Below are 12,248 nucleotides of genomic sequence, written 5' to 3' on the forward strand. Positions count from 1 at the left end.
TTTTGTCTTCTATTATATCCCTCACAAAGTGATACTAAACATCAATGTGCTTTGTCTTTGAATGATATGCGGGGTACTTTTCCAAGAAAATTGCACTTTGGTTGTCACTGTCTATCCTTATAGCTCACTGTACCAACCCCATGCTTGAACACAATCTCTACAACCAAACTGCTTCCTTGCTTGCATGAGTGGTTGCCATGTATTTTGCCTCCTTAGTTGATAGTGCCACTACATATTGTTTCTTACTCATCCAACTGACTGCACCTCCAAATAGGTTAAACACATACCCACTTGTAGATCTTCTCTGATCCAGATCTCCAGCCCAGTCTGCATCAACAAAGCCATGAATATCCAACATTTTGTCCAATCCTAGTCTTCCTTGGTAGCACAAACCATAATCACTAGTGCCACGAAAATACCTGAAAACCCGCTTCACTGTTGTCCAATGCTCCTTCCCTGGTTTTGACATAAACCTGCTCACTACTCCCACTACATGTTCAATGTCTGGTCTAGTATAGACCATTGCATACATCAAGCTACCGATTGCACTTTCATATGGAACACGGGACATGTCCTCTTCCTCTTCTTGTGTCTTGGGACACTATTCAGCAGATACCCTCACACCTACAGGAATAGGAACCTTCGCCAATTTACTATCCTGCATATTAAACCTCTGCAATATTGTCTCGACATACTTCCTCTGGTTTAACTAGAGATTTCTCTTTGTATGATCTCTTTTAATTTCCATGCCCAAAACATAGTTTGCAGCACCAAGATCTTTCATGTCGAATTTGGAGGACAATTGGGTCTTCAAACCCTGGATAATTTCTTTGTCATTTCCAACCAGAAACATATCATCCACATACAAGACCAGATAAATAACACGATCACCAATTAATTTAAAATACACACAGTGATCTGCTTTGGTTCTGGTGAAGCCAAGTCCCCATATAAATGTATCAAATTTCTGGTACCACATCCTTGGTGACTGTTTTAACCCATATAGAGACTTCTTTAACTTGCATACCAATTCTTTCTTACCCTTCACCACAAAGCCTTCAGGTTGCTTCATGTAGATCTCCTCTTCCAGATCCCCGTGAAGAAATGTTGTCTTCACATCCATCTGTCCTACCTCAAAATCAAAAGCAGCAGCAACAGATAAAAGTAATCTAATAGAAGTTACCTTGGAAACAGGAGAAAAAATATCACCAAAATCAATTCCCAGCACCTAGGAATAACCTTTTTCTACGAACCGAGCTTTGTGTTTCTCCACCTCTCCTTCTGCATTTGTCTTCTTCTTGAACACCCATTTTCTACCAATGGGTTTCCTTCTAGCCGACAACTCCACCAAATCCCAAGCCTCATTTTTGTGCAAAGATGCCATTTCATCAACCATGGCCTCTTTCCAAAGTTTTCCATCCTCTAAATCTACTGCTTCCTTCACAGTTCTGGGATCCTCATCAGTAACAGACAAAGAAAAATTTGAACAGAAAGCAGATGGACTATACCTTTCTGGCTGCCTTCTTTCTCGAACTGATCTTCTCACACTCGGTGTTTGTGGCTCTTCATCTTCTAATTCCTCCTCTGCTGTAGAGTCTGATTCTTCCTCCTTTAGCTCAAACTCTATCTTCTCAAGTTCCTTTGGTTGGACTTCATGTTTAATAACATCTTTCACCTCTCTGAACACCACATCTTGGTTGTACACAACTTTCCTTGTTATTGGGTTCCAAAGCTTATAACCCTTTAAACCATCCTTATACCCAATAAAGATGCACTTTTCAGATTTACTATCCAACTTGGTTCGTTTCTCCTTTGGAACATGTACATATGCATCACAACCAAATACCCTCAGATGTGAAAGAGATGGTTTCTTACCAATCCATACCTCTTGTGGAGTCTTATCCTCCAACGCTGATGAAGGTGATCTGTTTACTAGGTAACATGCAGTATCCACCGCCTCTGCCCAAAATTCCTATCCTAACCCGGCACCAATGAGCATGCTTCTTGCCCTTTCCATCAACGTCTTGTTCATTCTTTCTACAACTCCATTTTGTTGAGGTGTATATGGAGTAGTCTTTTGTTGTGTTATACCACACTTCTTACAGAATTCTTCAAATTCCTTGCTGCAAAAATCTCCACCATTAACTGTTCTCAGCACCTTTATCTTCTTCTCTGTCAGCACCTTTATCTTCTTCTCTGTCTAATTTTCCACTAGAGCCTTAAATTCTTTAAACCTGTCAAAGACTTCAGATTTCTTCTTAAGGAAATATATCCATGTATTCCTTGAGAAGTCATCTATAAATGATACATAGTACACAGACTTACCCAGTGATGGAACCTTCATAGGTCCAAACACATCACTGTGCACAAGCTCTAATATTTGTTTCACCCTCTTACCACCAGAGGGGAAACTCACCCGCTTCTGCTTCCCATATACACAATTTTCGCAGAAATCAAAATCCAGAGGGCTATTATTCATACCTTCTACCATACCTTTACCATGAAGTATTCAAAGGCCCTTCTCTCCATTATGTCCAAGCCTTTGATGCCACAGCATGGTCTTCTCTCCAAAGACCACTAGATTTTCTGCTCCACTTTCAGGAACCATAGAACTATTGCACCCATCAATAACAGTGCTACCTTGCAGCTTGTATAGAGTTCCAATTCGAACTCCCCGCATCAATACCAATGCTCCTCGAACCATTTTGCAGGTATCCTTCTCGAACACTCTTTTTACACTTGCATCATACAACTTGCTTACAGAAATTAGATTTCTGGCTAATGCAGGAATATGCAGAACACCTGGAAGTGTTCTAACCCTTCCACCTTGCAACTTCAACTTTACTTTTCCACGACCAACAATTCTAGCCTTCCTGTCATCCCCCAAAAAGACATCACCACCATCATATTTCTCATACTCATAGAACCACTCTCAATGGGGAGTGAAGTGAAAGGATGCACCTGAGTCAATTAGCCATGCCTCATGATCTACATGTGTACTTGAAGAAGCCAAGTACACATCCCCACCTTCATCTGAGGTGGTTTTCGCCTCTGCAGAAGGAGCATCATTAGATCCCTTTCCTTTATTAGGAGCTTTAGATTTACAATCCGTTTTGAAGAGCCCTTCCTTTCCGCATTTCCAGCACACCACCTTTACAGGTTTTCCCAAAGATTTAGATCTCCCTCTAGATTTAGATCTCCCACTCGATGACTTATTTTTGATTCTGTTCTGGGACCGTCCTCATACAGACAAGGCATCACCATTCTAGCTCTCCATATTTTTCCGTCTCATCTCCTCTGTCAACAAGGCTGAGACTATTTCATCAAACTGCAAGGTAGTTGCATTGCTACCTATTGCAATAACCAGACTATCCCACAAATCTGGTAGAGAACACAACAAGCTGATGCACTTATCTTCATCTGAAATTTTAATATCAACCGATGCTAGCTGACTTACCACAATATTAAAATGCATTTAGATGCTCTGTCATCGAGTCTCCATCTTTCATCCTTAGGTTATACAGCTTTTTCCGCAGGAACAGTTTATTCACTAGAGACTTAGATTGGTACAAAGTCCCTAACTTGTCCCACAAAGTCTTCATCGTAGCTTCCCCTGATGCATTCAGTAATACTGAATCTGAGACACACAATCATATTGTGCTCTTTACCTTCCAACCCAACTTCTTCTGTTCTTCATTGGACACTCCCGTTGGTTTAGTATCGGGATCTACAGTGATCCACTGATTTTTATCCACCAACAGATCCTCCATCTTGAGTTTCCACAACTCAAAACTCTGTCCATTAAATTTCTCGATCTCTATCTTTCCACTGCTCGCCATCTTCTTTCACCACCAGAATCGATCTCGTAGATCTCCCCCTAAACAGTGTCTACCACAGGCCCGAGCAAAACCCCTCAGCAACAAAGGCATCCCCTTGAAGCTAAAACTGCTCTGATACCAAATGTAGGTTTTAACCCCATACAGAAATTACCTGCATACGATTTCTAGAACATAGAAAATAAACAGTGTGAGAGAATAACACATAAAACACATATACACAGAGATTTTCCCCTAGATCCCAAAACCGGGACTACTATATTGATTTTTCATTATGTTCCTTTCAATGTTATAATACATATTTATACATGCCAAAGCATCCAATACCATGGACCAAAAACCATTGTGTCCAGTAGCATGGACCAAAAACCATCATGTCCAAAAAACATGTGTGAAAATCATGCACAAAACCATAGGTGGGTCTGCCCAACCGAACATAGGGTCCAAAACCAAAATTTTACGGGTACGCCTCAAACCCCCTGTGACCCCCCCCCCCCCCCCCCCCGCTACACAATCGACGCAACGAAGTGGGGCTCCGCCCCCCCTCTAACCCCCCGGCAAACTATGTGGGCTAGTCGTGGAAAGAATATAATGCAACCCAACAGGTAATCTATTGACTAGGTAACATGTTGTCTCCACTACCTCTACCAAGAATTCCTATCCTAACCCAGCACCACTGAACATGCTTCTTGCCCTTTCCATCAACGTCTTATTCATTCTTTTTACAACTCCATTTTGCTGAGGTGTATATGGAGTAGTCTTCTACCATGCTATACCACACTTCTTATAGAATTCTTCAAATTCCTTACTGCAAAACTCTCCACCGTTATCTTTCCTCAGCACCTTTATCTTCTTCTCTGTTTGGTTTTCCACCGGAGCCTTAAATTCTTTAAACATGTCAAAGACTTAATATTTCTTCTTAAGGAAATATATCCATGTATTCCTTGAGAAGTCATCTATAAATTATACATAGTACATAGACTTACCCACTGATGGAACCTTCATAGGTCCAAACACATCACTGTGCACAAGCTCTAATATATGTTTCGCCCTCTTACCACCAGAGGGGAAACTCACCCGATTCTACTTCCCATATACACAATTTTCACAGAAATCAAAATCCAGAGAGCTATTATTCATACCTTCTACCATACCTTTACCATGAAGTATTCGAAGGACCTTCTCTCCAATATTTCCAAGCCTTTGATGCCACATCATGGTCTTCTCTCCAGAGACCACTAGATTTTCTACTCCACTTTCAGGAACCACATAATTTTTGCACCCATCAACAACAGCATTACCTTGAAGCTTGTACAGAGTTCCAATCCAAACTCCCCGCATCAATACCAGTGCTCCCCGAACCATCTTGCAGGTATCCTTCTCAAACATTGTTCTTACACCTGCATCATCCAGCTTGCTTACAGAAATCAGATTTCTGGCCAATGGAGGAATATGTAGAACACCTGGAAGTGTTCTAACCCTTCTACCTTGCAACTTCAACTTTACTTTTCCACGACCAATGATTCTAGCCTTCCTATCATCCCTTAAGAAGACAGAACCACCATCGTATTTCTCATACTCGCAGAACCACTCTCTATGGGGAGTGAAGTGAAAGGATGCACCTGAGTTAATCAACCATGCCTCATGATCTAAATATGTACTTGAAGAAGCCAAGTACATATCCCCACCTTCCTCTGAGGTGGTTTTCGTCTCTACAGAAGGAGCATCATCAAATCCCTTTCCTTTTTTAGGATCTTTAGATTTACAGTCCCTTTTGTAGTGCCCTTCCTTTCCGCATTTCCAGCACACCATCTTTATAGGTTTTCCTAGAGATTTAGATCTCCCTCTAGATTTAGATCTCCCACTCGATGACTTATTTTTGTTTCTGTTCTAGGATCGTCCTCATACAGATAAGGCATCACCACTCTGGCTCTCCATATTTTTCCATCCCATCTCCTTTGTCAGCAAGGATGAGACTATTTCATCAAATTGCAAGGCAGTTGCATTGCTACTTATTGCAATAACCAGACTATCCCACGAATCTGGTATAGAACACAACAAACTAATGCACTTATCTTCATCTAAAATTTTGATATCAACAGATGATAACTGACTTACCATAGTATTAAATGCATTCAGATGCTCTGTCACCGAGTCTCCATCTTTCATCCTTAGGTTATACAGCTTTCTCCGTAGGAACAGTTATTCACTAGAGACTTAGATTGGTACAAAGTCTCTAACTTGTCCCATAAAGCCTTTGCCGTAGCTTCCCCTAATACATTTAGCAATACTGAATCTAAGACACACAATTGTATTGTGCTCTTTGCCTTTCGATATAACTTCTTCCATTCTTCATCGGACACTCCTGTTGGTTTAGTACCCAGATCTACCGCGATCCACTGATCTTTATCCACCAATAGATCCTCCATCTTGAGTTTCCACAACTCAAAACTCTGACCATTAAATTTCTCAATCTTTATCTTTCCACTGCTCGCCATCTTCTTTCACCACCAGAATCGATCCTGCAGACCTCCCACTGAACGGGATCCACTACAAGCTCGAGTGAAACCCCTTAGCAACAAAGGCGTCCCCTTGAAGCCAAAATAGCACTGATACCAAATGTAGGTTTTAGCCCCGTATAGATATTACCTGCATACGAATTCTAAAACACATAAAATAAACAATGCGAGAGCATAACACATAAAACACATATACACAGAGATTTTCCCCTGGATCCCAAAACCGAGACTACCAACTTGATTTTTCATTATGTTCCTTTCAATGTTACAATACATATTTATACATGCCGAAGCATCCAATACCATGGACCGAAAACCATCGCGTCCAAAACCATGGACCAAAAACCATGTGCAAAAATCATGCACAAAACCATAGGTAGGTCTGCCCAACCTAATATAGGGTCCAAAAACAAAATTTTCCAGGGCGCTACCCCAGACCCCATAGAGGGGGGCTACCTGCACCCCTCAAATCCCCTGTGAACCCCCCGCTATTCAATCGACGCAATGAAGGGGGGGGGGGGCTCTGCCCCCCTCTAACCCCTCGGTTAACTACGTGGGCTAGTTGTGGAAAGAATATAACACAACCCAAAAAAGAATTATTTATTTGATGTTTTAGCATGGATTGTAGATATTTATTGATATATGCCTTTCACAAAGTAATCATGAGTGGAACATGTAGATCTATGTCTTCTAAGAGGTTCTTAGTCTCATCTTCTTCCATTACTAAGCTAGTTGGCTCCCTTGGCATATAATTTCGCAGATTACCTTTTGGGTTATTTTTCTCAGGATCTATTGGAGGTGACAATGGAAAACACCTGGGAATACCTCCAGGGGTTGACTTGGGGAATGATTAATTAAGTTCTTACACTAGTGTCTCTTACATAGAGGAGAGAGGCGTGGACCTGTTTCTAGATCTAGGGTTTTGTTGGGTAGCAGAAGCCCCACGCAACGGTCATGGGGCATGTTAGTGTCAGTCTTTGCAGCCTTCCTCCAGTGATCAAACATGCTCTTACAAAGTGATTTTAAGGTGTCAAGGTCAAATTTTGTCATTTCAGTGAGTCTTCAAGAAAAATTTGGTCACTAGGTATTAGGTCTAGGGTTTGCTTTTACTCCTTTCAAAGTTGTCCAAATGTCGGTCCATGTCACCATTTAGCTGAGTGTACCATCATTCAGAGGGTTGTCATCATCATTTCAGGTTCCAATGGGTCATTTTACACCTTGTTCATGCTTCGGTTGTGCCTAGGTAAGGTTCATTTCCCTCTCCTAGGGTTTTGAAGGCAATTTCTCTTGGATGGTCAAATCATCAGAAAAACGTGTATCCTGATTTTCATACACCTTCCCCTATCCTTAATGTACCTTATTAAACACTTCCCATCACTGATATCCCTCAAATTCCTCATTTTCGCACAAACCCTAGTTTATTGTTACAACTTGACAATGTTCTAGGCTAGGCCTGTGTTTTGCCCTTTTGGATCCCCTCACTCAATCTCTGAAATTCCACTTTCCCCTGCTTCCTAACATCCCTCCCTACTTCCCAAAATTTTCTCAAGAATTTAGAAGCCCCTTATCCCCTTCATTTCACTTCATTTCGACAAATCCCTTGTTCCACACATCGGGATAGGTTTTATTCCAATGATGTTTATGAACAAGAAAAGATGAATTTTGGAAAACGGAGAGAGGTTTTTATTCAAAATAAGCCAAGGAAGAAAAAACTCCTTCACTTTTTACACAGGTTTAATGGTTTTATATAAATGTCAAAAATACAGTTGCCTCTGGAGAATTGATGCACCTCTAAAGTGACCTTGGGAAAATCAAGATTTCTCCTAGCTTGGTTTGCCAAATGACTTATTTGATGAGTCAAATGATAAGTAGACACAAATATATTTCACATGAGCTATCATGAGCTCAATTTGGAGTTGAGGAAGACCTTCACAATTTGACTGCAACATCACTCTACCTTGAGGCAGCCTCATTTTTCACATTTTGACCAGTCTTGGGAGATTTGACTTTTGATCAGGCAAATGAACTCCAAATTGAAAAATTCAAGTTGGGTTGGAAATTAGACTCAATAATATTTCCAAAGAGCTATCTCACACCCATTTTGAAAATTGGTAAGGCCTCCAAAAGTCTCCAGAAAAAGGGCGCTATGCATTGAGATGGCGCGGCGCATTGGGCAGCCCTCTACAATGTAAAAAATGAACTGGTGCGACGCATTGAGATGGCGCGGCGTATTGGGCTAAAAAGCCTGAAATCCATGCAAATATTCCTCCTAAGACTCTCAAATTTCTAAATGTTTCATTTCCAAAGTAAGTTAACATCCCTCCATGACCAATGAATGAATTTCTCTTGGTGCTTATGGTGATTTAATGAGAAAAAATCAAAACCCTACCTCTTTGCATTTCTTGCCAAAAACAGTTACATAGGGTTTGCAAATTGTATGTTTTGCTGCCAATTCCACTCCTAGATATCTATCACTCCCTCACTCCTTCATTCCTTCATTCCTTCATTCATTTTCTCCCTCTCATTACATTTCATCAACCCATTCCCAAAATCCCATATCCCTAATCAACTAACCCTAAATCCTTAATCCCACTATCCCAAACCATAGTCAAATATCCCCAAAACCTTAATTACCATCCCAAACCCTCAATATCATCCCCTAAACCCTTTTATTCCAAAAAACCCTACAGATAGCATCAAAACCTCCCCTCATCAGTCCCACTCATCCATGGAGCTCAAAAACACCGGTAAGCTACCAAGAGGAGGAAAATCAAATTGGCCACACTTGAGCAAGAAATGCAAGCTGATCGTGAATATTGGCTTGAAAGAACAAACTTGCACTTGGAGAAGATGCTGGATAAAGCCAACAAAGAGAAAAATATGTTGAGCAACATGGCATACCACTACTTGGCGAGAAACAAGGTGTGCAAAGCAAGAATCAGGGTTTTGAACGCCAAGTTGAAGAAAGCATCGAGGAAGCAAAAAGAGAAAGATAGACTCTAGATCTTGGCTAAGGCTTCCTTGGCCCAACATAGAACTTAATGGAGGACACTCAGCCCAAATTTCAAAAAATTTGGGACACTTTTTGTAATTTTGGAATTTTTGCCTTAAAAAACAGACTTTTCTGCCCAATGCGCCGCGCCACCTGGCGCTCGCTTTTGATGGAGACCTCCTTTTGAGGAAAACTCAGAATATTTGGATTTTTCATGAAAAAATATGCATGCTCACAAATGGCCAAGAAATTTTGACAGGTTTTGGGCTTCCAAAAATGTCAAAAACAACTTAAAAATGACCTTTCTGCCCCTTTTTTGACACACAGGAAGCAGTCTTGGGAGAACTCAGTTTTGGAGGGGCAAATGGAGGCCAAATTCAAAAATTCCACTTGTGCTAGAAAGTAGACAGGCAGACCTTTCCAAAAATCCCACTTGGAGTAAATTTGGATACCGAGAAGGCCTCCAAAATCAGCTGCAAAAAGGCACTACGCATAGGGAAAACAACACGGTGCATTGGAGGAATTTTGCTCATTTTTGGTCAAAAACCCTGTTTTTCGCCTAGTTTTTTCACAGTTTGACTTTTGTCCTTCTAATTGTCAAAATCATGATGTAATTTAATGTGACATGATGGATTTTGAAGTAATTATGCTAAATTTTCACTCGTAGAGGTAGATTCATCCATCAAAAGGTAGTTTGCAACTAAATGAATCGGTTTCCTAGTTTTTAGAGGCAAGCTGTTCCACTGCCTACTTCTTAGTTCTCAGTTTAGATTTTGTTGGAACAGATCCTAAACTTATGATCTTGACCCCTAGAGGCTAGGATGAGTTTTTGGTTGCCTATATCTTGTAATTTTTCAGTCATTAGCATGGTTGGACTTTTGGGAAAGCTTGGAGCTTCATTGTATACTCATTTCAGCAGTTTGGCAAAGGAATAGACCAAGGTTTGTAGCACTTTATGGGATTCTTGTGGCATCTTGCTTTGGTATTGTGTTTCCTTCTGTAATTTCTAATTTACATGTGATTTATGTATGCCATTATCTCTCTTTATTTCATCTTAACTAAATCAAACAAGGATAAAAGGTAGAATACATTGAAAGTGCAGTGCTCTACCTAGGGTTTGTTTAGTTATCTATGTTTTCAGCTGTTTGAAGAGGATCCCTAAGTTTTTCATGCCCTCTCCAACTCCTCACCAGTCTAAAAGCTCTCCATCTCACTCAATTTGAAGTACCAAACCATTTTCCTACCTTGCCCCATAGAGATCTCTGCAAAACCGAGCCTCATCCCCGGACTCTTATCTGCCTTTCACAATTGAGCCAGCAAACCAACATCAAATTCAATCAAACACCTCTGTACTCATACCTAGCCTAAAATCAGTCATTACATCAGTCATCTCAAGATTTATTGGCCATTTTTTCCTGAGATTGACACGGAGAGAGCCCTCTCCCGACCTGGTAGGGCTAGCTACCAAGTTAAGCATGGTTTGATGTTACCCTAGATCCTGTCTTTCTCAGCCTGAGGTAGATTTGGGCACTAACAGGGCACAAAGCTCGATGTTTTGGATAAATATAGGATAAAGACTCTGCGAGATGCACGAAGTGCAATTTGGAATAAACTAAAGTTGAAGGGTAGTCTGCCCAAAAATTATGTAAAGAAATATAAGTTGAGTCGGCCCGCCCATGGATCGCGGTCCATGGGAAGGTATAAATAGAGCAAGGCTCTATGGGTAGAGGTAGCTTAGTATTTGGTATGTAATCTTGGATCTGATATGTAATGCGATTTTTAGGAGAGCAGTCTGAAAGTGTCTGTAAGTGTCTGTAAGTCCGAGTCAAGAGTTTGGGTAGTGGATAGAGGCTCTGTAGCTATGTGCGTAGAGGCCTGGAAGAGGCTATCGCTGTGTGCATGGACCCCTGCAGCTGAGTGTGCAGGGTGGATCTGGATGTAGTGGTGATAAAGTGGAAATAAAGATAAGTTTCTTCTGTAAATTTTGTGTTACAATCTGAGTTATCGTGGATCTGACTTTGTGTATGGTTAATATAACTGTTTGATCTATGCGCATATGCTTATGTTATAGATGTATGTGAATCTGAGTTTATTCTAAGTGCGTGAATTGGTTAAATCTGTTAAATGTTTTCTTAAAGACTCTGCTAAGTAGATCTGATTTATACAAGTAATTAATATTACGAATTAACCCGGATCCGGATCTACACAAAAGTAGAGAAACACGAGGCTGTAGAATGGAACCCTCCAAACCACATCTAGGCATCCCAAGGGTGCAGAAACCTGGTTCCAACACCCTCCCCTGCTACCTTGGGTGAGACCTCAGTCCGTGCTCCACGGTCTGTTGCCAAAAGGGCCGGTAGCTACGAGATTTGCTTAGCTAAATAATTATTCCGAACCTAGCTCAAGCCCATATAAGCCAACAAATGGTTCCGTTGCCAGGACTGAGATCTGCCTAAGGGGTGCCTGATGTGGGAACATTGGAACCCTGCAAAGAAAGAAATTGAAGAGTGGTGGGATCTGAAACTCCACGACTTCATGGTTCAGGAAAACAAAAACCCGCGAATATCAAAGGAAGATTGGCTGGACCGTTATATATTCACAGATATTCACAAAATCTTCTTCGTGTCATTTCCAGTAGAGCTGTATGAGTGGATCGCAAGGCTAGCTGACAGCATGGGAAGGTGCAGATTGGACCAGCCTATTGTGTGGACTCTGGAACTGGTGCGCAGGCTAGAAGCCACCGAAGATAAAATTGTGCACGCAGTAGATCATTGGCTGGATTGGGTAATAGGAGGATTTATCACTGAGTTCGCGATAGATACAACTGTGAGCTATAGTGAAGCAGAAAGGCGGTTTCTTCAAGGACCTCGAGGTAGGTATATCAAATCATTGAATACTTGG

Source organism: Pinus tabuliformis, chromosome 8, assembly GCF_031772625.1.
Source record: "Pinus tabuliformis cultivar Carrire ecotype Pingquan chromosome 8, CPIR1, whole genome shotgun sequence".
In the NCBI taxonomy this organism is placed as follows: Eukaryota; Viridiplantae; Streptophyta; class Pinopsida; order Pinales; family Pinaceae; genus Pinus; species Pinus tabuliformis.